Source organism: Tachyglossus aculeatus, chromosome 24 (assembly GCF_015852505.1).
Source record: "Tachyglossus aculeatus isolate mTacAcu1 chromosome 24, mTacAcu1.pri, whole genome shotgun sequence".
In the NCBI taxonomy this organism is placed as follows: Eukaryota; Metazoa; Chordata; class Mammalia; order Monotremata; family Tachyglossidae; genus Tachyglossus; species Tachyglossus aculeatus.
Genome location: NC_052089.1, coordinates 25,576,418 through 25,602,666, shown reverse-complemented (window position 1 = coordinate 25,602,666; position 26,249 = coordinate 25,576,418). Strand labels below are relative to the sequence as shown.

At 47.3% G+C, this 26,249-nt stretch overlaps 1 long non-coding RNA gene across 1 annotated transcript in view; it reads right to left on the bottom strand.

The window, feature by feature from the left end:
• LOC119945219 overlaps positions 1 to 26,249 on the bottom strand; it is a 114,432-nt gene that overhangs the window by 24,311 nt on the left and 63,872 nt on the right. Inside the window, exon 3 of the long non-coding RNA XR_005456155.1 lies at positions 17,397 to 17,463. This is a non-coding gene — a long non-coding RNA (uncharacterized LOC119945219). The remainder of the gene's footprint in view (positions 1 to 17,396; positions 17,464 to 26,249) is intronic.

The following is a 26,249-nucleotide window of genomic DNA, read 5'->3' as shown; positions in this document are numbered from 1 at the left end:
AGACTGTGAGCCCTATGTGGGACAGGGAATGGGCCCGACATGATTATCTTGTATCTACCCCAGTGCTTAGTACAGCGCTTGCCACCCAGTGAGCACTTAACAAGTACCATAATGACAATAAAATAATATAATGTACAATATGTAATAAAATATAATACAATAATGGTAATGGATAATAATAATATTCCCTTTGCCCATTTCCTTTGGGGCTGTATCCCAAACTTCACCTGGGGACCACTCCCCGAGATTCATGGAAGCCCACGCTGGGCTGAGGGGAGCATCCCTGAAGACTGCTTCGCCCACACGTTCCCACATCGTCCGGGTTAAGCTGGAGCCTCTCCTATTTTTCGCAACCCAGGGGCTTATGACTGGTCCAGCACGCCTCTGGGGAATCCATCCCAGTGCCCGACTGCCCACGGTCTGAGGAAATCCACCGCCTGAAATGCCTAAGCCCCCTATCCTTCCTGAGCTGGAGGGTCAATGGCATTTCTCTTCCGGCGGCTCCTTCCTCTCTCTCCTCAGCCTCTCCAAGAAGGCCGGTGAGACCAGATGCCTGAGCCTTGGAACAGAATCCCTTCCCAAGCAACTGCTTCACAACTCGTGGCTCCGAACACGGGGAAGAATTTGCCCAACGTCCATCTTTTCCCCCTCGGGTGCCAGGATAAATACATTCCCCTTTTATTTGTATAACTGAATCTTCATCCAGACTTCGCTGGGATTGAAATTTATAACCCGTTTGGAATTGTTTACCATCTGTCTATAAATGCAATTTCTTAGAGCGCCCTGAAAAAGTATAATAAAATTGAGACAGTCCAAGCCAGCTGGGGCCTGTCAATTAGTGGTATGTACTGTGCGCCTTTGTCATTATCATTATTATTTGTTAAGCACCTATTATGCATGCCAGGCACTGTACTAAGCGCTGGGGTAGATAAGCAACTCAGGTTGGACACAGGCAATGTCCCACAAGAGACTCCCAATCTTAATCCTCATTTTACAGATGAAGTAACTGAGGCCCAGAGAAGTGAAGCGACTTGCCCGAGGTCACACAGCAGACATGTGGTCCTTCTGACTCCCAAGCCCGGGTTTTATCCAATAGGCTACGCTGCTTCCCGGTGGGAGTCAGTTGGATGGAAGAGACTTGGATTCTGCTTGGGTCAGCCTCCGAGAAAGAGAATAAGGAAGTCCTGACATCCTTTCTCCACAGAGAGGCTGTAATCTCACAGAACATTCATTCAATTTTATTTATTGAGTGCTTACTGTGTGCAGAGCACTGTACTAAAAACTTGGGAGAATAAATACAACAATAAACAAACACATTCCCCGCCCACAAGAAGCTGACAGCGTAGAGGACATCTCTTACAGATCGCAAAGCAAGAGGATGGGAATCCAGGAGTCTTTACCAGTACAACCACAGCCCTTGGCCAACCTACTGAACCCTACTCTAGCGCAATGATCAGTCAGTGGCATTTACTGTGTGTCTAGTGAGAGCAAAGCTGTACTGAGCGCTTGGCAGAGTCCAGTGGAGGCAAGGCTCCCGTGTCCCGCCCTCAAGAAGCTGACAGAATATGGAAAGAAGAGGCGGCATCAGATACCTAACATATAATTGGAGGTTCGGTGGAATCTGAGGAACAGTTCAGAATCCCCATTAGGGAACATCCACAGAGAGGGGTTTGGGCAGTGTTTTCTCAGAAATTTTCCTTATTGATTTTTGACCATTTTTTCCCCTTTAGGGAAATACACAGACATCGAGTCCTTGAGTTTCTTGACCGGCTCTTGTGCGCTTCCGATGTATCATGGTGTGGTTTAAAACCACAGCTGGTCTGCCTACTGATTGAACCACCTAGCATTCTACCTGGCTTCCCTCCTACTTGGACTTTGTCCAGAAGCTCTGGAGCCCTTTGGCAATTCTGGAGCCTTCTGGTGAATTTAGAGGCCTCTGTTGACTAAGGGTCCCCCTGGGTGATTCTGGAATCTGCTGATGACTCTAAAGCCCCCCGAGTTCTCGACTCTGGTGTCCTCTGGTGACGCTGTGGCCCCCAGCTGACCCTGGAGCCCCTTGACGATTTCTGATTCCCCCTGGTGATTATGGAGCCTCTGAAACCCCTGGTGACAAACAATGCCAGCGTGAGAGATAACCTGGTGGTCCATCACTTTGGGATTCTGGAATCATTTGCCTTGGAGAGACTCGGCAAACCCTCAGCAAATCCATCCTTCCAAAAACCAACCGGGACTTGGGTTGTCCTATCTCAACTGTGACTATTTCTCTGGAGAATTCCTGGGCTCTCATCTGCTCCCTTCCACAACCAAAGCAGCAAATAGGCCTGGAATGAGCTCCAATATCATTGGCAACAACAACCTAATAGCTTTATTGAAGCTTCATCACCCTATAATAATAATAATGATAATAATAATAATAATGGCATTTGTTAAGCGCTTACAATGTGTGAAACACTGTCCTAAGCACTCTGGGGGATCAGGTTGTCCCACATGGGACTCACAGTCTTAATCCCCATTTTACAGATGAGGGAACTGAGACACAGAGAAGTTAAGTGACTTGCCCAAGGTCACAAAGCAGACATGGGGCAGAGGCAGGATTAGAACCCACGACCTCTGACTCCCAAGCCCGGGCTCCTTCTACTGAGCCACGCTGCTTCTCTGTCCCTATATGGGACGGGGACTGTGTCCAACCTGATGATCTTGTGTCTACCCCAATGCATAGTACAGTGCTTGGCACAGAATAAGCACTTAACAAATACCATAATTATTACTACTACAGAGGGCTAGAAGCAGCACAGAAAGTCAAGTGGAAAGAGAATGGGCCTGGGAGTGAGAGGACCAGGGTTCTAATCCCAACTCTTCCACATTTGGAGGGATTGTGCCCAACCTGATTAACTTTTATTTACCCCTGCATTTAGAACAGTGCCTGACACATAGAAAGTGCTTAACAAATACAGTAATGGCAATAATACTAACAATTACTACTACAATTACCACTAAATAATAACTCTTTGATTTTAACAAAGAGAAGCAGCGTGGCTCACTGGAAAGAGCATGGGCTTTGGAGTCAGAGGTCATGGGTTCAAATCCCAGCTCTGCCAATTGTCAGCTGTGTGACTTTGGGCAAGTCACTTAACTTCTCTGGGCCTCAGTTCCCTCATCTGTAAAATGAGGATTAAGACTGTGAGCCCCCTGTGGGACAACCTGATCACCTTGTAACCTCCCCAGCGCTTAGAACTGTGCTTTGCACATAGTAAGCGCTTAATAAATGCCATTAAAAAAAACACAACAAAGGGTTAGGTGCAGGGTCTCTTTAGCAGTGACTGTGCCCTTTTTTTAAAATTGTAATTGTTAAGTGCTTACTATGTGCTAGGCACTGTACAAAGTGCTGGTATAGATACAAGTTAATCAGGTTGAGCCCAGTCCCTGTCCCCCATAGGGCTCACGGTCTTAATCCCCATTTTACCGAGTTATCTGAGGCTCAGAGAAATGAAGTTTGCCCAAGGTCACACAGCAGACAAGTGGCGGGGTAGGGATTAGAACCCAGGTCCTTCTGACTCTCACACCTGGGCTCTATCCACCAGGACATGCTGCTTCTCTGATCCCTGAGCCCTAAAAGGCAAAACCTGGTGCCAAGTTGGAAGCAGCAATGGCAGCTGATTTGAGCAAGACAAGGCCCTGTCCTCCTGGACTACGCTGGGCTACACTCTCAATGAGGAAGGATCAAGAAGGAGAGAGAGACGGATATAGAAAAAGAGAGAGGGAGGGGGAGAGATAGCATGGGGTGGGGGAACTCCCTTTCGTCACTGAATTGCTAATGACCTTGGAAAGGAACCGTATTGGAAAGGAAATACGGTTTCAGCCCATCATCTTAATACCCAAATGTTTATTTCCCATCCCAGCAATGGCCAGCTCACTTTAATCAAATCCTTTCTCTGCTCGGGCAGTGAGCAAGAACAGGCTCCGGGCGAGCATGAGCACTTGAGGACAACGGTAAGGGCCAAAGGTTTGCTTTCATCCCCAAGCCAAGCTCTCTCTGCCCCACTCCCTCTTCAATCAATCAATCGTTATTTATTGAGCGCTTACTGTGTGCAGAGCACTGTACTAAGCACTTGGGAAGTACAAGTTGGCAACATATAGAGACGGTCCCTACCCAACAGTGGGCTCACAGTCTTCCCTTCAGTGGAGTGCCCCGTGCAGGATGAAGACTGTGGTGAATCACCCCCGGTGCTCGGCACAGTGCTTGGCACACAGCTGTGTGAGAAACCAAGATCACAATTATTTGTGATGATTAAGAAGCTGGTCCTGGAATGGGTGGTGGGCTTCCTCTGAGGAACACGGTGCTTCTCCAAACCACCACTTCAATCAATCAAGCAAGCAAATGGCATTTATTGAGCAACTACTCTGTGCAGGGCATTGGACTAAGAGCTCAGGAGAGTCCAATAGAGGGAGAAGACCTGGTTCCTGCCCCCAAGGAGTTTGCGGTCTAGTGTGGGGAAACTGGCAAAATCCTGGGCGTCGTCATGAGGGCCAATTACGCCGAGGCCATGGGTGTGATGGGCTCCACAGAGGTCAGAGCCAGTCATATGATCGCCTTGTAACCTCCCCAGAGCTTAGAACAGTGCTTTGCACATAGTAAGCGCTTAATAAATGCCGCTATTATTATTATATGACCCGCGAGTTTCCAATCAGGGCTGAGAAGGGCCAAAATGGCGGCTAAAATCCCTGCTCCCTTTTCCGCCTCCACAGTCTGAATGAAATGGCGGTGCCCTAGGCCCAAGATTTTTGTATTTTCTTTTTTAAGAACTGGAAGTAGGATCCCCTATAGCCAAGATTAAGACTGTAATAGCTCCAGCAACCCACACAGGGCTCTGTTAACACATTTTGGGCTCACCATGTGTTTTTAATTGGAAATTTGGAACCTCTGCTAATTATTCCTTTTCTCATAAATGTGCATTAAAAGAAAGCAGAAACTAACCTAGAATGCTGACTATTTTAAGTGTAAACAGTATTAACGTAGGCCCGAGACAAATTTAAGTGCTTAGGAGCAAAATCTGCCCTTCATTACAGATGGGGCAGGGAGTCTCTGGGGATAAAGTTGGATGCAAATGACACGAGGCAGAATTTAGCACTTTGTCATGGGTCACACGGCATCTCTTCTCAACTGAAACTCACAACTGTCCAGGGAGACGAGATGGCCAGTTAGTCCCAAAGGCCCAACTCAGTGGAGCAAGGCCAGGATGGACCCCGGCATACTGAGACACCCCCACAGCGCTCTTGTCCATATCTTTATTGATAATAATAATAGTATTTGTTAAGTGCTTACTATGTGCCAGGCACTGTACTAAACGCTGGGGTGGATCCAAGCAAATCGAGTTGGACATAGTCCCTTGTCCCATGTGGCGCTCAGAGTCTCAAGCTCAGAGTCTCATTTTACAGATGAGGCAACTAAGCCACAGAGAAGTGAAGTGACCTGCCCAAGGCCACACAGCAGACCAGAGGCAGAACCGGGATTAGAACCCACAACTTTCTGACTCCCTGGATCTTGCTCTACCCACTAGGCCATGCTGCTTCTCGGTTGCTGCCCCTTCCCATAATTTATTTTAGTGTCTGCCTTCCTTGCTAGACTATTTGCTCCTTGAGAGCATGGACCACCTACGTATACTTACTCTATTGTCCCAACCACTGACTACAATTAGTAAGGAAAGTTTCCATCCCATAAATTATATTGATTGATGGGAGTATAAATATCCCTGAAAATGCTCCCCTTTTTATCGGTTTTTAGGCACTAATTCAAACACTTCTTCATTTCTTCTTCTTATCGGTAAAAGCTTTTTGTGTCTTTCTTTCCCACTCATCTTAAAGCTCCCTGAAGGCAGGAACAGTGCCAACTGTCTCTTCTACTCTCCAAAGCGCTCAGGAAAGTGCTCTGCATGCAGAAGGAACTCAATAATAATTATGGTACCTGTTGAGCGCTTACTATTTGCCAAGAACTGTTCTAAGCACTGGGGTACCTACAAGTTAATCGGGTTGGACACAGTCCCTGTCCCACATGGGGCTCACAGTCTTAATCCCCATTTTACAGATGAGGGCCAGAGATATGAAGCGACTTGCCCGAGGTCAAACAGCATACATGTGGCGGAGACGGGATTAGAACCCAAGTCCTTCTGACTCCCAGCTCCGTGCTCTAAGAACTAAGTCACGCTGCTTCCAGTCATGAATATTACTGACTGATCGATCCTTATTTCTTTCCCACTGAGTTTTCAACTAGTCATGGTGAAACACAATTTAAATGTGCCCATGCAAGTAACTTGAAGACAAGAACACAAACAAAAAGTTCGCCTTCCACATACGCCTCAAAGTTTAGTCTTGGGCTACTACATGGAGAATGAAGAAGAGGGCCAATAATTACATCAAGTGGGATTCAGGGTAAGAAGGCTGAAATGTGAAAACCTGTCGGCCTGGAGTGGTTTGTTATTCACAAAAGGCTAGCACTTGATCCACAAGAAATGAGCACGTACCTCCATCTTGAACTTTTTCTGCTGCCCGTACTCAGAGAGAACCACCTGGCCCTATCAGATGGGCTACCTTCATGAACGGATGTGCCCAGTGGCCATCATATAATAATGGTATTTGTTAAGTATTTATTATGTGCCAAACACTGTTGTAAGCGCTGGGGTAGATGCAAGTTAATCAGGTTGGACACTGTCCCTGTCCCACACGGGGCTCACTCTAAATCCCCATTTTCCAGATGAGGGAACTGAGGCACAGAGAAGGTAAGTGACTTGCCCAAGGGCATACAGCAGACATGCGGTGGAGCTGGGATTAGAACTCAGGCCCTTCTGACTCCCAAGCCTGTGCTCTAACCAGTAAGCCATGCTGCTTCATACGCCGAAGCACCCTTCTCTGCCTGTCTAAAGGTGTCTTATGGATGAACATTCCTCACTCTGGCACCAGGGCCAGAGGGGTTTAGAGGAGCGTTGAGGTCCTGGCCTGCTTGGGAATTCCTGGTAGTCCTGGACCGCAAGCCTCTACATGTAAAATTGGAATTCATTTTCCTCAGATTAATGTGGTGCCTTTCCACATCATAACGAGGCAAGCTTTACCCTCGACATCATAACACTCTATTGTTAGAACTTTAAAAAAACAAAACAAAACAAAAAACCCTCCCAATTTTGTGGTAGGTATCCAAGAATATTGCCTGGTGATGGGATGCCGAAATTTAAGAAATCCTAAGTTCCTTAAAATGTTTTATTAGTATCAGTGGAATCGACTCAAATGAGGGAAAAGCTTTTGAGAAAGAGAAGCAGCGTGGCTTAGTGGAAAGAGGCTTGGGAGCCAGGGGTTGTGGGTTCTAATCCCTGCTCCACCACTGATCAGCTGTGTGACTTTGAGCAAGTCACTTCACTTCTCTGTGCCCCAGGCCCATGCTCTATCCATTAGGCCGCACTGCTTCTCATAAGCCTGGCCATGCCTGGGCCCTCAAATGGAAAGACAGTGGACTGGAGAAAGACCAAGGCAATGCCAGCAGACAGTGGGCACCCCCTCCCCATGAGATAAGGAGGGGGTGAGCAGAGGGCTACTTCCCAAGTGCTCAGTACAGTGCTCTGCACACAGTGAGTGCTCAATAAATACGACTGAATGAATGAATTGGTGAAAGGTGGAAATGGAGCTGTTCTCTGTCCTCATTTCTGAGATAACTGGCAACTTCTAAGCCCGCCTGTTTCAATCCGGCCGGGACGGGCAAGGTGCCAAGTGCCTAAAATGTCCATTCTGTGGGAGTACAGCCTGCAGGGGGATTTCAGGGCCTCTGAGCAATGTCCACCTCAGGAAAGCTCCCAGGCTCACTTGGCACTCCCTGGCAGGTGCGGCTGGGGCCAGCGATTGGCCAAGACAATAGGAAGTGAACCAAGATGAGCCCTCTTTTGCTGCTGAGCCCGTCTGCCTCCCCAATACCACCCCTGCCCACATTAGCTTACACCTGTGGGATGCAAGGGCATCAACTGTTGTGACTCCAGGCATCAGAGATGGGCAGCGGGGAGAAGGTGGAAAGTGACCACTTTGGGAGCAGAAACAGGTAGGCGGCAGTGAACTGGGGGGAATGGGAGTGGGTGGTAGTGACAGGGGCACGGGGTGGAGCGGCTTCAGCCGGGACTCTTCCCCTTCTCCCCTTCCTCCCCCGAGTAAGCTGGGCATCGTGGAAGATGGTCTTGCTGGGATGCCTGCAAGATGTGGCTAGCAGCTGCTAACCTGGCTCACACCCTGTTGGCCACAGAGGTGGTGAACCATTAATTACCATTAATAATTCATTCATTCAGTTGTATTTATTGAGCGCTTACTGTGTGCAAAGCACTGTACTAAGCACTTGGGAAGTACAAGTCAGCAACATATAGAGACAGTCCCTACCCAACAACGGGCTCACAGTCTAGAAATGACAGGGAAGATACAAAACAATCACATTGGACACCTCTCCTGTCCCGAATGAGGCTCAGTGTCTAGAAGGGCAAGGGAGAGGGCCATTTGTCCCATTTCACGGAAGTGGAAAATTCATTCAATCGTATTTACTGAGTGCTTACTGTGTGCAAAGCATTGTACTAAGCACTTGGGAGAGTACCATATAACAACAAATGAGGCACTGAGAAGTCAAGAGACTTGCCCAGTGTCAGAGAGCAGGCAAGTGGCAGAAGAAGGACTAGAACACACATCACCTAAGAATAATAATAATTGGGACATTTGTAAATCACTTGACTATGCGCCAAACACTGCATGAAGCACTGGGATAGATGCAAGACTGTAAGCCCACTGTTGGGTAGGGAACGTCTCTATATGTTGCCAACTTGTACTTCCCAAGCGCTTCGTACTGTGCTCTGCACACAGTAAGTGCTCAATAAATACGATTGAATGAGTTGAATGCAAGATAATCGCATCAGACAGTCCCTTTACCACAAGGGGCTCACAGTCAAAGAGGAAGAACGGGTACTGAGCCTCCATTTAAGATGAGGAAACTGAGGCCCAGGGAAGTTAAGTGACTTGCCCAAGGTCACACGGCAGGCAACTGGCACAGCTGGGATTAGAACCCAGCTCCTCTAACTCGCAGGCCACGCTACTTCTCGGGCATGAGATCACTATGCATTTAGGCTTTAAGGCTGATGGGGAATTAAGGGACATTCTCCTGACAGTGCATGTCTGACAACGTGAGACCCGAGGCAGAAACGGTTGGGCAACGGTGCACGGTAATGGAACACGCGTGTGAACTAGAGCCTGAGGTTTTCTTAACACAGGGTGTGAAGGGAACAAAATCTCCATGCGACAGGAGAATGGAGTGTGTTGTCTAATTGCCACGAGATAATCTAATTGGCCTTGTGGAAATCACAGCTCTGGGGAAGTGAGCCCTCGGACGAATAATTTAAGTCACAACCTACATGTCCTTTTGAAACGAGCGGAACAGTATATCGATGAATGCACTTATCAGGCACTTATTCTAATGCAGAGCACCGTACTGAACATTTGGGAGAGTACAACAGAGTTAGCAGACCTGATCCTTGCCTTCGTGGTTTACAATCTGGACAGGGAATGAGTCATGAAAATACATTACAGGTAGGAGTGTGGCAAGGGGAAATGCATTCCTTTTTTCTTCTGTCTCTAGCTCCTTCTTTCTTGGCTTCACAGGGATGGCATCTACTAACTCAGTGGCACTGTAAATATTTAGCACAGTACTCTACACCCAGGAAGCACTCAATAAATAACATCGATCGATTGATCTCATCTCCTCTCTTTCCCCTTGAGCCTCTTCTGTAAGTGGATACACCTCTCTCCTCTCCTTGACTCCTCACTTGCCGAAACAATTACAAACAGCAATATCCCAAGTTCCCCTCATCCCAAGAGGGGCAGGCCCAATAAAGGAACCAAAGCAAACGTTTAACGAATCCAATCAAAGCCAATGGTTCCCCCAATTTAGGAAGGAGCCGGGGTAGGGACCGGGACTGTCTCTGATCTAATTATTATGGTATTTGTTAAGTGCTTACTATGTGCCAAGCACTGTTCTAAGCACCGGAGTACTTACAAAGTAATCAGGTTGTCCCATGTGGGGCTCACAGTCTTCACCCCCATTTTATAGATGACAGAACTGAGGCACAGAGAAATTAAGCTCAAGTTCACAAAACAGACAAGTGGCAGAGCCGGGATTAGAACCCATCTCCTCTGACTCCCAAGCCCAGACTGTTTCCACTAAGCCACGCTGCATCGTTCCTAAGGGCTTAGTACAGTGTTTGGCACACAGTACACATTTAATAAATACCATCATTTACTCATTATTATTGTTATTACTAAGTGCTGATGGGGTCGTTAGTGGGGAAATGGGGTGAGGGGATGAGATATTAATTAGGAAAGGCCTCCTGGAGGAGAGGTGATCTTAGAAGGGTCACGTGTGAAAGACACACTGCCTTTCAAGCTAAATTCTTCTGGGGAAGAGGTCTGGAAGGACAGATCATGGAAATACCTGTGCTGGATAAATACGAGGGACTGAGAAATAGAAAATAAAATGACTTGTTGGGAGACTCCCGTCAGGCTCTCAGAGATGTCCCCCCAAAGCGAGACAGAGACAACTGGGTCTGCTGCTTTTCAAGGCGCCAGAGAGATCCAAACCCATACCCGGTCACGAACAGGTTACAGAAAAACATGGAAATTCCACTCTGAGCCAGAGTTGCCCATAGAGCTCTGTCAAAGAAGCGAGGAGCTAAATGGAGGTATTTTTAGAAAGCCCCGTGATGCACCCATTATTTTTCCATTAACTTGCTCTTTTTGTATTACGATTAGAGTGGAGGCCTTAATGGTTCCAAGTACCCTTGGAGGGCTTCATGTCTGTTCTTAATATGTCTGGATCCATCTCAGATGGCCGACAATCTCAACTTCAAGGACCAGTGGCACATCATAAAAAGAGAGGGGACAGAGTGAAGGGAGGAAATATAGTATCGAATGTTTTACCGTGTGACTGGAATTCTATTAGTGTCATATTCTCAAATGACACTCCAAAGCACCAGCAAAACAGGAAATCCAACAACAGTGGATTTTTTTTTTGGGGGGTGGGAGGAGGGAGCGTAGGGAGAACGTAATGACTCTTTAGGTGCACAGAATAGATTGGCCGGAGGGTTACCTCTTAAAATATGGTCTTCATTTCCATTCCGTGGTGTATGAATGCCCATGCCTAAATTACCAGGGAGCCGCACCACTTAAGGCCTCGCTGACTGCAGGAGACGGGTTGTCCCTAAAAACCTCACCGGGCAATTTATGCTGAAGATCTAAGAAAGAGATGACAGTCTACATCGGGAGCGCTGGATCCCTAGGGACCTGGGACGCCCCCCTTCACCCCCCAACCTGGTCTCCCCGCCACCACAGTGGAGCTGAATGTGGACAGCATCGTGGCGGCTGTGATCGTGTCCCTGATCCTGCTCGGCCCGCTCGCTTTGGCAGTTTGGTTCGCCTACAGCCGCGGCTACTTCAACAGTGAGGGGCCGCCCCGAACTGCCTGCCCTCATCTCCTGCTTCTCCTCCAAATCCCCTGCTTCCCCTCCACCCCTTGCTCTCCCCATCTCCTGCGCGCCCCAACTCCCACTTCCCCTGTCCCTTACCACAATGGAAAGAGCACGGTCTTGGGAGCCAGAGGTCATAGGTTCTAATCCCGACTGCCAATTGTCAGCTGTGTGACTTTGGGCAAGTCACTTATCTTCTCTGTGCCTCAGTTACCTCATCTGTAAAATGGGGATTCAAACTGTGAGCCCCCCATGGGACAACCTGATCACCTTTTATTCCCCCCCCCCCACCCCCAGCGTTTAGAACAGTGCTTTGCACACAGTAAGCACTTAACAAATGCCATCATCACCACCAAGGTATGTATGATGTCTCCATTCATGCTCATCAGTGTTACCTGAGTCAAGGGCTTGCTTATGCCTTAACTGGTCTATTTCTGTACTGGTTTGAGCCATTTCCAACGGCCACCTGAAATTCAACTGATTCCAACAGACCGTGAGCCTGCTGCAGCTTCTATTCCTACGATGAAGGCTGGTCAAGGATGGGATGGACTCACTACAACTCCACTGCCCCTCTGGAGGCCCAAACATCCCCCAGGCAAAACCACAGATGAAACCAATGGGTCAAAGCGCTAGGCTTTTGGGCCAGTTTTCAGCCAAGGGCATGACTTTGGGACATTATCCCTTTAACGCCCTCTTTATGGTTGAAAATCAGCAATGGCTTCTTAGTGAGATGCATGCTGGAGGAATATATGATGAGATCATGTTTTGGGATCCACTGTCTGAGACCACAGGAAAAGGCCCACAACTGTCCATTGGATGCCGGAGGATCTCGTGGCTCAGTGGAAAGAGCCAGGGCTTTGGAGTCAGAGGTCCTGGGTTCAAATCCCGGCTCTGCCAATTGTCGGCTGTGTGACTTTGGGCAAGTCACTTCACTTCTCTGGGCCTCAGTTCCCTCATCTGTAAAATGGGGATGAAGACTGTGAGCCCCCCGTGGGACAACCTGATCACCTTGTAACCTCCCCAGTGCTTAGAACAGTGCTTTGCACATAGTAAGCACTTAATAAATGCCATCATTATAGTTATCTGGATTCTAATCCCAGCTCTGCCACTTTTCTGTTGTGTGACCATGGGCAACTCACTTCACTTCCCTGTGCCTCAATTTCCTCCCCAATATAACAGGGAGTTGATACCTGTCTTCCCTTCCCCTAATACTGAGAGCCCCATGTGGGACAGGGATATATCAACTTGTATCTACCCCAGCGCTTAGAACAGTGCTTGACACATAGTAAGCGCTTCACAAAATAGTGACCGATCACATTCGGAACCCCATCTGGGACAGGGACTGTGTCCAACCTGTATCTACCCCAGGGCTTATTATGCTGATTGGGACATAGTAAGCACTTAACATTAACAAATACCACAATAATAACCATAATAGAATTTTAAATCTTGCTTGACTAATTGGGATTTCTACCCTTGTCCTACTCCTGCGTCTGGGTAACCCACTGTGTAATCCAATACACTTGGAAGAGACAACTGCACCCAACCAACCTCCGAAACTCCCAAATAATGAACCTCCCCACCCCCACCACACCGAATATATTTGTTCAGGTTCATTATCCCAAGACCTTGAACAAATACTCTTGCACAATTAAAAAACTTGAACTGTTTAGCTAAAATCACTTTCGTGGTTTCCTCGCTTACAAGATGCCCTGCTAATTTAGATCTTGTTTCTTAATCGTATTCGTCATGCTATTTCTTAACCTTCCACCAGGTCTATTCTAAATGTTTCCATTTTCCCGAGTTTGGATGAAAATGGGGAAATCGGTGAGTAAACTCTGACCTGTGGGTTGGCTGTGATTCTGTGCCAACGTGCCCGGCAGACAGTGTGGTGAGGAGGAGGGGCAAGTTTTGGCCCGGTGGTGACATTGCCATCTTGAGGCTGAGGAGCACTTCTCAAATAAATCCATCAATGGTATTTGTTGAGCACTTACTGTGTGCAGTCACTGTACTAAGCACTTAGGAAGACGCAATACAACAGAGTTGGTAGACACATTCCCTGCCCACAATGAGCTTAAGTGTCAGTGAGGGAGATGGGGGAGGATGCAGAAATAAAGGGCCAGAAGGGGCAAAACTTGTAGGAGGATCCTGGGAGGGAGAGAGGACACAACATGGCAAAATTTCCCAGGACTGATAAAAGGGCCTCTTGGGCCTTACCCTTCCCACACTTCAGGAGGAGATGTTGGCAACTCCTGTGAATTATCATTGCTATCCAACCTGAGTGGATCTCTACTGGATGGCCTCAGAGAGACTCCACTGCATGGTGGAATGGGTAGAACACGGGTCTGGGAATCAGAAGGTCATGGGTTCTAATCCAGGCTCTGCCACATCTGCTGGGAGGCCTTGGGCAAGTCGCTTCACTTCTGTGGGCCTCAGTTACCTCATCTGTAAAATGGAGATTATGACTGTGAGCCCCATGTGGGACAGGGACTGTGTCCACCCTGATTTCCTTGTATGCGCCCCAGAGCTTAGTACAGTGCCTGGAATACAGTAAGCATTTAAAAAATATGCACACAAAATTTCAGAACAGATTTCTGCAGGGAAGCAGCAGGGCCTACTTGAAAGAGCACAGGCCTGGGAGCCAGAGGACCTGGGTTCTAATCCTGACTCTGCCATGTGACCTCGGGCAAGTCACTTCTCTGGGCCTCAATCAATCAATCAATTGTATTTATTGAACACTTACTGTGTGCAGAGCACTGTACTAAGCGCTTGGGAGACTACTATATAAGGGTGTTTGGTAGACTTGTCCCCTGCCCACAATGAGCTTAAAGTCTAGAAGGGGTGTTCCTCAACTGCATTTGAGGATTCAATACCTGTTCTCCCCCTTACATAGACTGCGAGCCCCATGAGGGACGGGGACTGTATCTGACTTCAATTAGCGTCTATCTACTCCACTACTTTGAACAATGTTTGTCAATTAAGGGCTTAACAAATAACACCCCCACACACAAAAAAAAATAAAAAGATACAAGATGGTGGCCACTATAAGTCCTTACGATGCATTACAGACCAATCTTCTCAATCTTCAATGCATTTCGTATGCCCCCTTTTTTTGTGTGTGTTATCTAGTCAAACTCACAAATGGCTGCCAAGAAGGGGGTCAGATGACGAACCTCGCAAGAGTTTCCGATTTACATTGGCTAAACCGTGGGGCTGAAAACCCTGAACACAGAACAGTCCAACAGAACTGGATCTCGGTCGCCCGCAAACCCTCCTGCCACACGCCGGAAATTTTGGAAACGCTGCTCGGCAGGCAACCTGGAAGTTTGGAAACCGCCCGGCACAATGGAGGAGGAGTCAACATTTAACAAACAGTCGGTCAAAGCCGGAAACGCCTGCACCCGCCTATACAATCGTGGCTCCCTGCTTCTCCATCGTCACCCTTAAGGCACACAGCATAGCCGACTCCCTCTTCCGAGCGTCGGGAATGGGTGGTCTGATCCCTCCGGAACGACACCTTACCGTTGTCCCGCGCTGAACGGGATGGAATCTTCCAGCAATTAGGAGGGTCCCGATCGTATGAAAGCCGCAGCGTGATGCCCACCCCCCTCCCCTCCACACCCCGTTGCCAGAGACACCTGGCTCTTTGCCGAGCAGGGCTCTCCTGGCCAGCTGGAAACGGTGATGACTCCCACGAAGAATTGAGTGTGCTCTAAGGAAAGCTAGAAGGTTGTACAGTTAACTCCCGGGGTGTGACTCTAAACCATACAACCTACTACCTCAACCCGGATGCACACGGCTTCCAGAGGTGACAGGGAGAGTCTTCTTCCGGTCTTCGGCCAGCCGCCTCCAAAATGGCCTTCCGCGTCTGAGGGCTCCCTGCTGGGGTGGAATGCCAAAGGCAGGGGTGGAATGCCAAAGGCGGCGGTGTCCGGTTTCGGGAAGCCCTGGGATGTGGGCCAACCTCCGGTGCCCATGAACCCCAAATGGCTTCACTGGGTTTCCCTCCAGCAGGAGTCGGACTTGGAATCGTTTCCTTCGGGGGGGGGGGGGGGGGCGAGGGGGCTCTCAGATGGGCCCGGGGAAATCCCACCTGACTCCCACCGTCTCCACCCAACTGTCGTTCTGAAAGCTTTCCTCAGGCCGCCGATCACTGCTTTCAAGCCAACATACGGCGTTCCTTCTGGCGACCGGGTGACCCACGTGACCCGGACGTGCCCAGGTGGCTTTGAGAAGCCGGGTAACACTCTTTTTCTCAATCCCCCCAACCCGATACCAAAAAACAAAATACGTGATAAACCAATGAAAGCCCCCTTCCATTTCCGAAACCGGGCCCATTCAACGGACGTTCAGCGGAAAGCACAACGCGCTTTTGAGGGCAGCTCACTCGAGTGACTGAGAAATAAAATGGCTCTGGCTCAGGACAGGCTTGATGAGCTAAGCCAAACAGAAAATGATCCTTTAGGACGCGCATCATCCATCTGAATGGGGCAGAGCACCTTCTCTCCAACAACTGGAAGCATATATTTTTGTCCGATTACCACACTGACACAGACCCAGAGAGGCGAGCTTGTGTATTTCACTTCACCACAAGATCGGATCTACGGGTTTATGCCAACTGGCACTGTCACACGGTCTCTCCCAGCTGACATCAAGCGCAGAACTGACGGCAAGCCATCGGGGACGTTTTCTCCACGGCGACAGGCCCGGATCGAAGGTGTTGGGTTAAGTGGTTAAAACGATCGGCGCTACTCGGTCGCAGCTGATAAAGCTCAACAGAAAGGCCTCCGCGTCGGCTTTTTGCATACAAATTCATCGACACACCAAGCCTTTTTCATCACAGACATCAAATGAAGAGGAAGGTATTTATCAGGCCCAGAATATAATTTTACAGCGTATAATCCCTCCAATTAACTTTCAACCTGTCAACAGGTGTGATACCGGAAAAATTCTAATTGTTTGACAGTCTTAAAAGACTGACAGTCTTAAAACAAGTCGAAACATAAACCAGCAACAATTTCAGGAATATTTCCTAGCAGCACAGTGATTTTCTACGCAATTACTTGGCTTCCTAAGCAAATATCTCGGGCAAATTTGGACTGGCTAGGCACAATTTTAAACAGCGTTCCTATTCTTTAAATGTCTAATGTATATATACTAAAGGGCAAAAACGAAGAAAAAAAAATTCCAAAATTTTTGAAAAGCTCCAGTGACTTTTGGAATGTTTTGGATCATGTCCACATCGCTGGGGTTCTTTAGGAAAAGCTCTGTGATGTTCTTGAACTTTTCAAATTCTTCCTTTGTTCCTATTCTATGATTTAAAGATTCAGCCACCATGCACTGAAAAGTGACAAAAGTAGAAAAAAAAGTTCTCTAATTCACCCTACAAATTAAGACACCAACCTACAAGGAAAAAGAAGCAATTTTAAGGTGTCGGAGAGCCGCAAAAAACTTGGGCCCTTGCTTTTCTTCCCTGAATTTTTAGATATTACAATATATTTTTCCAACATCATGTTCTCTGATATGCGAGCATGTTAAAGGTATGGATCATTTCATGAAATAGATTTCATTTCACGCAAGCGTGTATGTGTATATTTGTGCGTGTGTACGTGTTTGTGTGTGCAAGCGTGCACGCGTGGGCACCCGAAATGGGCACTAGTTTCGCAACACAATTTCAAGCAGTTGCCAAAGCTGCCAGGATTCTGCTATTTTCAACTGAAAGAACAAAAATATCCAAACCAGCAAATTTGCGTAGATAAATTTGTAAGAGAGCTCCATTCTGTAAACAGGAAAGAAATCCCGCCGCTGAACATATTTTTAACACTGGGGCTAAAAGAAAACGGACGATAGTAAAGTGGACGATTTAATTACCTGAAGGGATTTCCGCTTCGAATCGGTTTCTTTCCGTTCCATATTCATGTCAGGATTCTTTTTCCTCCTAAAACAAGCAAGAACAAGAAACATGAGACAACTTGGAGCCTGAATAGAAACTCTGGGGTGCGGGTGAGCGTGAGGTGGGAGATTGGGGTGCTCCAGAGTTATGAAAAAAGGAGATGATCATTTGGAAGTGAATCCTGACAAGGAAGCTTTCTTGAGGCCTAGTTGGAAAACCCAGAGGCAGCAGGAAACTTCTAGCTGACCGGAATTCAGCGTTTCAAGCATTCATTCATTTTGGGTTGGGGGCCGCAGGGGGCAGTTAATCACGGGACAGAACGGACAGCGCAAGGAAGTCTGCCTGCTAGAAGCAGCCCGCCTCGCATAACGAAGCAGAAAATCTAGAGAGGGGTTTCATCCGCCAGGGAGCACACGGTTAAGAAAAGTTTCATTCAACTTCTCCTGGAAAAAACAACGACGGGGAAACGTGTCGACCCAAAAGTTTTGACTGACCTCTGGGGACCGAAAAAAACTGCACTGGGCAGGTGTAAGTTTAAGCGCTCCACCGAGGGTAGTTGTGATACCGATGGTGTTTGTCAATAATTCCAGAAAAATGTCCCGGAAAGCAAACGAAAGACTTTGCTCGCAGTTCGGTTCGAACGAACAATCACTCATAAATAGAATATGAGCATTTGAGTGATTTCCCACAATTCCTGGAGTCAGAATCAATCATCCGATTGATCGGCTTTATTACGACTTTCACTATCGAAACCATTTAAAGGAAGTGAACTGAGTAAAATGTCGTGCTACAGACTTCTCAGTGTGCTGGCAAAGTTTTAAAAACAACTCTTTTAGGTACAATCAACTAGTGACCACCAATTCATAATTCAGAAATCCCAGTTTTTAAGGAAAGCCCAGTGCATGTTTCCCAAGTCTTTTCTGTCTAGGCTATGTCATTGAAACCAACAGAAGCCACACTACACATTAGAATGTAGACTCATCCACCTACATAAAATACACACACGCACACTACAGGCAGGAAAAACTATATAAAAAAACTATATACATATACTTTATAAATAAAGCAGTTCTGGCTAAACCTTCCATAGTGGGCCAACCGGAATTACTTTTGTAACAAATTGATCAAATTGCCTAGCGATTTTTTTCCACAGCAGACAACATGATGAAAAAGCAATTGATCTGCTGAAGCAGCACTTTGCTTTATACTTAAGAGTAAGTTGGTCTGTGCCTTTCACAGGAAATCCTCGCCGGACATTTTCAGCACTGTCTCCAGGTCGATCAGGGTGAGCCCTTCCTTACTGAACACCTTTAAAATGAGAAGCAGTAAAATATCCTCACAAAGCAGCTTGCTGCATGGAAGTCTCCAGAGCATGTGCCTTTTATCACTGTCCTTGTTACCCCAAATTCTTTGTCCATTCCTTAAATACAATTTCAAGGCATGCCAACGCAGTACTGAATTACTCCACATACGGTACTGGACACAAAACAATTCTTTTAATTCTTTTTTGGGGGTTTTTTGGTACTGTGAGTTGAAGTTTCTTGAGCAATTGAAAATAGGAGTCACATGCTACAAAATTTAGAAAAAAAAACCCGATTTTTATTCTCCTCAGCAACCCGCCCCAAATACCATTGTTTCTTACAGCTATCCAAGCGAACACTGAGAACGTAAAAGTACGGACAATCATTACTGTCTTTGCCCAACTTCAGTGCCAAGCTAGATCAAAGAATGGATCAGATCCTTCAGGTCAACACGACTTTCAGAATCTCCCTCCCAATTTCTTTCACATCGGGATCTGAGCCACTGAACTAGAAGTCAAAAGTTAGCAAAAGAAAATTGGCGAGATTTGCTAAATATGGTCTACGGAACAGACAACGGGTTCTATTATGCAACGCAGGTTTCGAAAGGAGAGGAAAAAAAAGAAAATAAATTATACCTGATATGAAAGGTGCATTTTCACCCAGTGCAAAATATGGATATTTATGCGATACATATATTTTAAAAAATAAAGTAAAAGTCACTGTGTCTCATTTAGTTGTGTTGTTTAAAGGTTTTAGTGCATCTTGATGTCTGTGGCTTAATGTGCCAGTCAAAAAAACCCAAAAAAAAATTGAGCCGGAGAGTTACTTTTTTTTTTCCTCCAGCACTCTCGAATGTAGGACAAACTCAGATTTGTTTCTTCGGAGGTTCCTGCTATTTCTCAGAACAGACGGGACTGGGATGCCTGCCTCCGATTTCCTTCTTCTCGAAATTCCAGGCACAGAGCACTGCGCAAAAGCTGCACCAATCCTTGCCGCAACTTCCAGCCCAGCGGTGGAAGGTGGGAGAGACCAGAAAATCCATCTCGCCTGTGCTGATTTTACAAATGGAGTTTGCACGGCTCTGCCAGAGCCGAGGAGTGGGGAGGGATTGGTGGGGGAGGGCGGGAGGGCGGAGAGAACGGGAGGTGACGAGGCAAGATGCCAACGTCTTGACCGGACTGCAGCAGTGAGCTCAGAGGCAAGACTCTCGCCCAGTTGCCCAGTTCAAACGCCTGAACATCAGGGACCAGAAAAACTTTTCTTCTTCCAGTGTCGAAAAGGGAGGCCGACAGTCCTGGGAAACCAGCTGTGAAGAAAAACAAAACAAAAAGTTCCCCTCGCTCCTCAGCCCCGAAAAAGAGTGGGAGCAAAAAACAACTTCACCGTGCCAGTTTGAGATTCGCTTATTCGGCCTGAATATTCTGTTTATATCTCCTTTTTTCTGTTTAGAGATAAGAAGCAGGATTTATCAGGCATGAAAAGGACAGCCTCCTGGTGCCCTGCCAAAGCAGCCAGAAGAAAAGCAAAGTGTGCCTCAGAACCCAATCGTTCGCTGCGTCTGGCCAGAGTCAAGCGTGAAAGATCCACCATTTTTCGAGCCGGGTAAGAAAAGCCGAGCGGGGAGGGGGCCGCAGGGGGAACGGGGAGTCGCCGCTGGCACCGTCACAAAATCTCCGCCGTCAGGTCGCCCGAGAGTGTTCCTTCCCGCAAACCGTTCTGCTGATCCTGCGACGGCGGCTATTGTCTCTCGTTCAGACCCAAAGTTCAACCCCCTCTTCATTGAATTAGCTGGAAAAAAAAAACGCATCACCTTTGGGGGCTGGGAGTCATGGAAACGCCTACCTGGCAGGCTGCCCATTTCTGCTGCCCATCAACCAGAGATGGGATTGTGCTGCCTGATGCAATGACGACTCGGAATTTGAAGCCTCATCCAAAGTGAATTTGATTCTTCGCGATGCCGCTTTCATTTGCGCGGCGGACTCTGGCTTCTTCTCGTTGGAGGTGGGGTGGGTGGGTGGGGAGGGGGGAAAGAAAACACAAAACCACCCTTTCGACTACATGTAGCAATTAAAGGTCTGAACATGCCTACTCGGCAACTTCATCTCAGAACACACCCAAACGGTTTCGCCAACGAAAAGACGTAGCGTAGAGCAAGCTAGTTTTTGGACTTAAAGGCACACTTCCTCTCGTCGTCCCCTTCTTCGTCCCCCCGATGATTCCCTGTGGCTCCAGGAGACATCTTTCCAGATGCGGTTGCCCCTCTGTCTCCCTCTTTCCCACGTCCAAACCCCTCTTTCCCGGGTTTTCGTTTCTTCCCAATCTAATCTGGCACACATTATGTCCTGGATGTGCCCGGAGCTACTCTCCGCCAACAGTAGGCATGCATTACCCATTGCGATTTTCCTGGAAGCAGCCACCTCCGAAAGCGAGCCAGTCGGGATTTGAGTCATACGAAACCCTGCTCCAACGTCCCACCATAATCCCCCGCCGGTGGCTCTGACAGCTAGCTGGCATTCCGCTCTGCAGAGAGCGACACATCCGAGCAGTAGCCCTCTGGTTCCTTTCTCACAGGATGCTGTCTACACAGTGCCAGGGAGGCATCTCGAAAGCGATGGAGACAGGCCATTCACGAGGTTACTTAATCCAGAGTAAAATGCCAAGCGAATTCCCAAGGATGATACATTTCTCTTCCAGGAACTGATGTTGTAATGAAGGAATTCACATCGTTTTGGAATGAAACCACCATTAATTAACAGAGAAGTAAGTTCCCTTCAGGCCAGAGACATCTTTTTTTGAGCGGCACATCTGTGGGCTTAAAAGTAAAATTTTCCTCGAAAATCGGGGACCAGAAGTGGGAAAGCTCGATGAATATTGAAATGACAGGAACATTAAGATAAGGATCACTCCAAGAGCCCCATCTTCTGGAGGCAACAACTCCATCTCTATGTTGGGGGTCGAAGGGGGGGCGTGGATGGGGAGTGAGATTTAGTTATGGTCCACTTCAATTCCAACCTCCACTTGCTCATGTAATAAAGCACTGGAGCAGTCCACAGAACCCTTCAAAGTGGACCTTGCCTCTTCCCCCAACTCTACTGAGAATCCGCAGGCAAACTCAACAAGCTCCTTTAACGGGAAGCCAGGAAAAGCGGCCGAAAAGCCAGATTCCATCCTCAGGAGGCACAAGATTGCTCCTTTAGCAGTCCCATCTCTAGCTCCAGAAGCAAACTCAACTAAATTTCCAAAGGGACATGAAGAGGGTTCCCTTTGGCCAAATGGCATAAAGTGGATGAAACAGATTTACGGGTTTCCCTCTAGATTTGTACTTTTATTGGCACACATACAAATGGCCTTTCAACTTTCTATTTAATGACGATATTCTCAAACTGCTCTCTGTCCCCTCTTTTAATATAAGCCCAATTTTCAGATGAGACTGGAAAAGGAGGCAATCTTCCTTTTCCAGGGGAAGGGCCAAATCTTTGGTTAAATGTCTGGGACTCCAATTTACTGTCACGCCTGACACTGGGAAATGGCGTTGGGGAATAGTAATAATGATATTCATTATATGTGTTAGGCACTAACTATATGCCAAACACTGTTCTAACCACTACAGTAGAAACAAGACAACCAGGTCTCACATGGGGCTCGCAGCCCAAGAAGGAGGGAGAACAGGTACTGAATCCTCATTTTGCAGAGGAGAGAACTGAGGCATAGAGAAGTGAGGTGAATTGCCCAAGGTCACACGGCAAGAAAGTGATGGAGATGGGATTAGAACCCAAGTCCTCTGACTCCCAAGCCTGTGTCCTTTCCAGTAGGCCACACTAATTCCCAAAGTGGACAAAAGTAGACAAAAGAGGAAGACAGTTCTTTGTGGAAAGGAAACACACACACTTGTTCCTTGGTTATCGAATGCAGAGATTCTACTTCAGGTTCTTGTCACTGTGCCCTTTGTGGGCTGGAATCGTGACTACCAACTCTCTTAGCTGGACAGTTACCTTAGTACAGTGCTCCGCATTTAGTAAGCGCTCAATTCATACCATTGTTGCCCTGTGATATTTTTCTTCCTCTATGCTTCTAACCCTGGCTCTGCCACTTGTCTGCTGTGTGACCTTGGGCAAGTAGTTTCACTTCTCTGGGCCTCAGTTGCCTCATCTGTAAAATCGGGATTAAGACTGTGAGTCCCAGGTGGGATAATGATAATAATAATAATGGCATTTATTAAGTGCTTACTCTGTGCAAAGCACTGTTCTAAGTGCTGGGGAGGCTACAAGGTGATCAGGTTGTCCCACGGGGGGGTTCACAGTCTTCATCCCCATTTTACAGATGAGGTAACTGAGGCACAGAGAAGTTAAGTGACTTGCCCAGAGTCACAAAGCTGACAATTGGCGGAGCCAGGATTTGAACTCGTGACCTCTGACTCCAAAGCCCATGCTCTTTCCACTGAGCCATGCTGCTTCTCAATGGGAATGGGGACTGTGTCCAACCTGATTTGCTTGTATCCACCCCAGCGCTTAGTACAGTGCCTGAACAAATACCACAATTATTATTATTATCATCATCAAGCTTCCTGGACACGCATTTCTGTCTAGGACTCATCTCTTGCTCTCCTTCCCCTTCTCTCCTCCTCCCCACCTGGGGAGAGGAGGCAGGGGAAAGAAGATTATGGATGAAAATTATTGTTCCCTTCACCATTTCTTTGCTCTGCCCCCAGGTTTCCATCCCTCACTAACTGTACGGAAAGTGCCTACTGTCATCTTGAATTTGGCAGTGACTAATACTTCCAAGTCTTTTGGATGGCTCTTACTTTAATGATTTTTACATTTGCTTTTTGGTTTCTTCCCACCCTAAATCCTCCCTGAACCAGAAGACCCAGAGTTCAGACCCGTAGGGCTGCCCAATTTTTGGCTTTTATTTAAAAAGGAAATCTGTAAAGACTGAACAAGGGGCCGAGTCCCTGGACTGGAACCTTTTTTCTTTGGCCTCAGAACATGTCTATGTTGGTAGTACTGGTGACAGATGAAGAAGGTAAGTCCAGCTGTTTTGGCCTTGTGAGGTAGCCTTGGTCCCCCAAAATAATAATAATAATAATAATGATGGCATTTGTTAAGCGCTTACTGTGTGCAAAGCACTGTTCTAAGCGCTGACAGAAGGAGAAATGGGGTCCTGCAGTATTTCCGCAATTTCCTACAGTCATGAAAGCCACCCCTAACAAATTCCTTCGGATGGCAAGAAATGCTCTGAAAAGTGAAACGGAACAAGTGGGCAAAACATCGACCTGTCCATGCCGCAAATTCTTTTAAAGATTTGGTGTCATCTGAGTCTTGGCCAGGAAAGTGACTCTAGCTACACCGAGGAAGGATATTAGATGATAAGAAACGAGGAATTTAGGATACTATCTGTGAATGGCCAGAGAATAATATGACCGCCTGGCCCTCCACATCTCCAGGAGACCAGTGCTCCATTCTGAATATTGTCAGGGTGACCAAAGGTAACAATTTTGCTGAGATGGCCTTTTATTTCAGTCTGGCACTACAGCTACATAAGACGTGTGTGTGTGTGTGTGTGTGTGTGTGTTTTAATGCAGAAATTTGTTATTCTGAGACTGACTCTGCTTAGCTGAAATAACCCAACAAAAAAATGCCCTTTTTAAATGTCCTCAAAAGCGAAGCACGGGTTATCGAGGTACCGGTGACAATAGGCACTGGAGTTGGCCCAGAGTGGTTTGAAGGAACAAGGACAATATGAACAAGTCCTCTTGGCCAAGCTGTGGAATGAATCCACATTCTGCTAGAAACACTTGGGCTGGGCTGGCTCTAAAGAAGGGGTTGCCCTGTGGGCCCGACTGGATTTCCCAAGCCGGAAATGGAATGCCAGAGAAAAATGGCCCTCAGGCGCCAGAGGGAAAGGAGCCTTCGCTTTCCAAAAGCCACTTCTCCCTCGAGAGCGACATGGGCGGGAGCAGGAAGCTGAGGACCATTGCAGTCAGTCAGTCTATCAAATAGTGGTGCTTCCCGAGGGCCACCTAAGTCCTGGGCACTTGGGAAAGCACAACAGAAGGAGGAGTTTACTGCCGAATGAGGAGACATGCATACAAAATGATTTACAATTAGCAGGAGCGGTCGTTAGAGCTAGAATTAGATTGCTAGAGTGAATAAACCAGGCCTATATCAACTCTACAGTACTGTTCTCTCGCAAGTGCCTAGGACAGTGAGCACTCAGTAAATACCACTGATGGATTTATTGACTGACTGGGGAAAGATCCATCTCCTGAAGTGCGAATGGAAAAAACAGTTTGTCAAAGAGTAAATCACTGCATCTTCCTCAAATCCAATTGTATCTTGTGTGTTGTTCTCTTTACCTTACCCTTTAGGGCTTCGGACTCCTCATTTCTCTCCTGGGTTCCATTTGGACTGTTCTTTAGAATACCAAGTCCAAATCCATGTTTTTCTCACAGATGTGGATCCGATACTTGCATTAGGTCAGACGAAGAGTAGTGTGGCTTAGTTAGTAGAGCAAGGGTCTGAGTGCCAGAAGAATCTGAGATCTAAGACTGGCTCCACCAACTGTCTGCTGTGTGACTTTGGGCAAGTCACTTCACTTCTCTGTGTCTCTGTAAAATGTGGGCTAAGACTGCAAGCCCCAGCTGGGACATACACCGTATCCAACCTGATAAACTTCTATCTACCCCAGTGCTTAGTTCAGTGCCTGGCACATAGTAAGTGCTAAACAAATACCATAAAAAAAAAGAGGAAGAGGGGGCTGGCCGGCTTGGAAGACGATCTCCAGAAAACCCCACAGAGCTGCTCCTCAGGGTAGATGAAACAGAGAATAAAATATGATTTTTGAAGTTTGCTGTTGGCCACCCATTTTCCTATGTTAGGGAACACTCCAAGTCACCTCAACCCAACACTGTCCTCATCAGTGTGGCCTAGTGGAGAGAGTCCATATCCAGGAGTCAGAGGACCTGGGTTCTAATCCCAGCTCCGTCGCTTGCGTGTCATTTAATCTCGGACAGGTCACTTCCCTTCCCGGCCCCTCAATTTCCTCATCTGTAAAATGGGGATTGAATACTATTCCCTTCTACTTAGACTGTGAGATCCAGTTGGGGCAGAGACTGTTGTCCGACCTGATTATCTTGTATCTATCCCAGTGTTTAGTACAGTGCTTGGCACCTAGTCGCTTAACAAGTACTGTAACCATTAGTGATACAAATAGTAATAACAATTGTGGTATTTAAGCACTTGCTAGGTGCCAAGCACTGTACTAAGTGCTGGGTAGATGCAAGATAACCAGGTCCCAAGGGGGGCTCACAGTCTAAGTAGGAGGGAGAACAGGTATTGATCCCCCATTTTGTGCTTGTCAGAACTGAGGTCCAGAGAAGTAGAGTGACTTGCCCAAAGGCACAGAACAGTTATGTGGTGGAGCAGGGATTAGAATCTAGGTCTTCTGACTCCCAGGGGCATGCTCTTTCCACTAGGCCATGCCACTTCCCCGTACAAGGAATAAGGTCTACTGTCCTTATGCACCTTACCC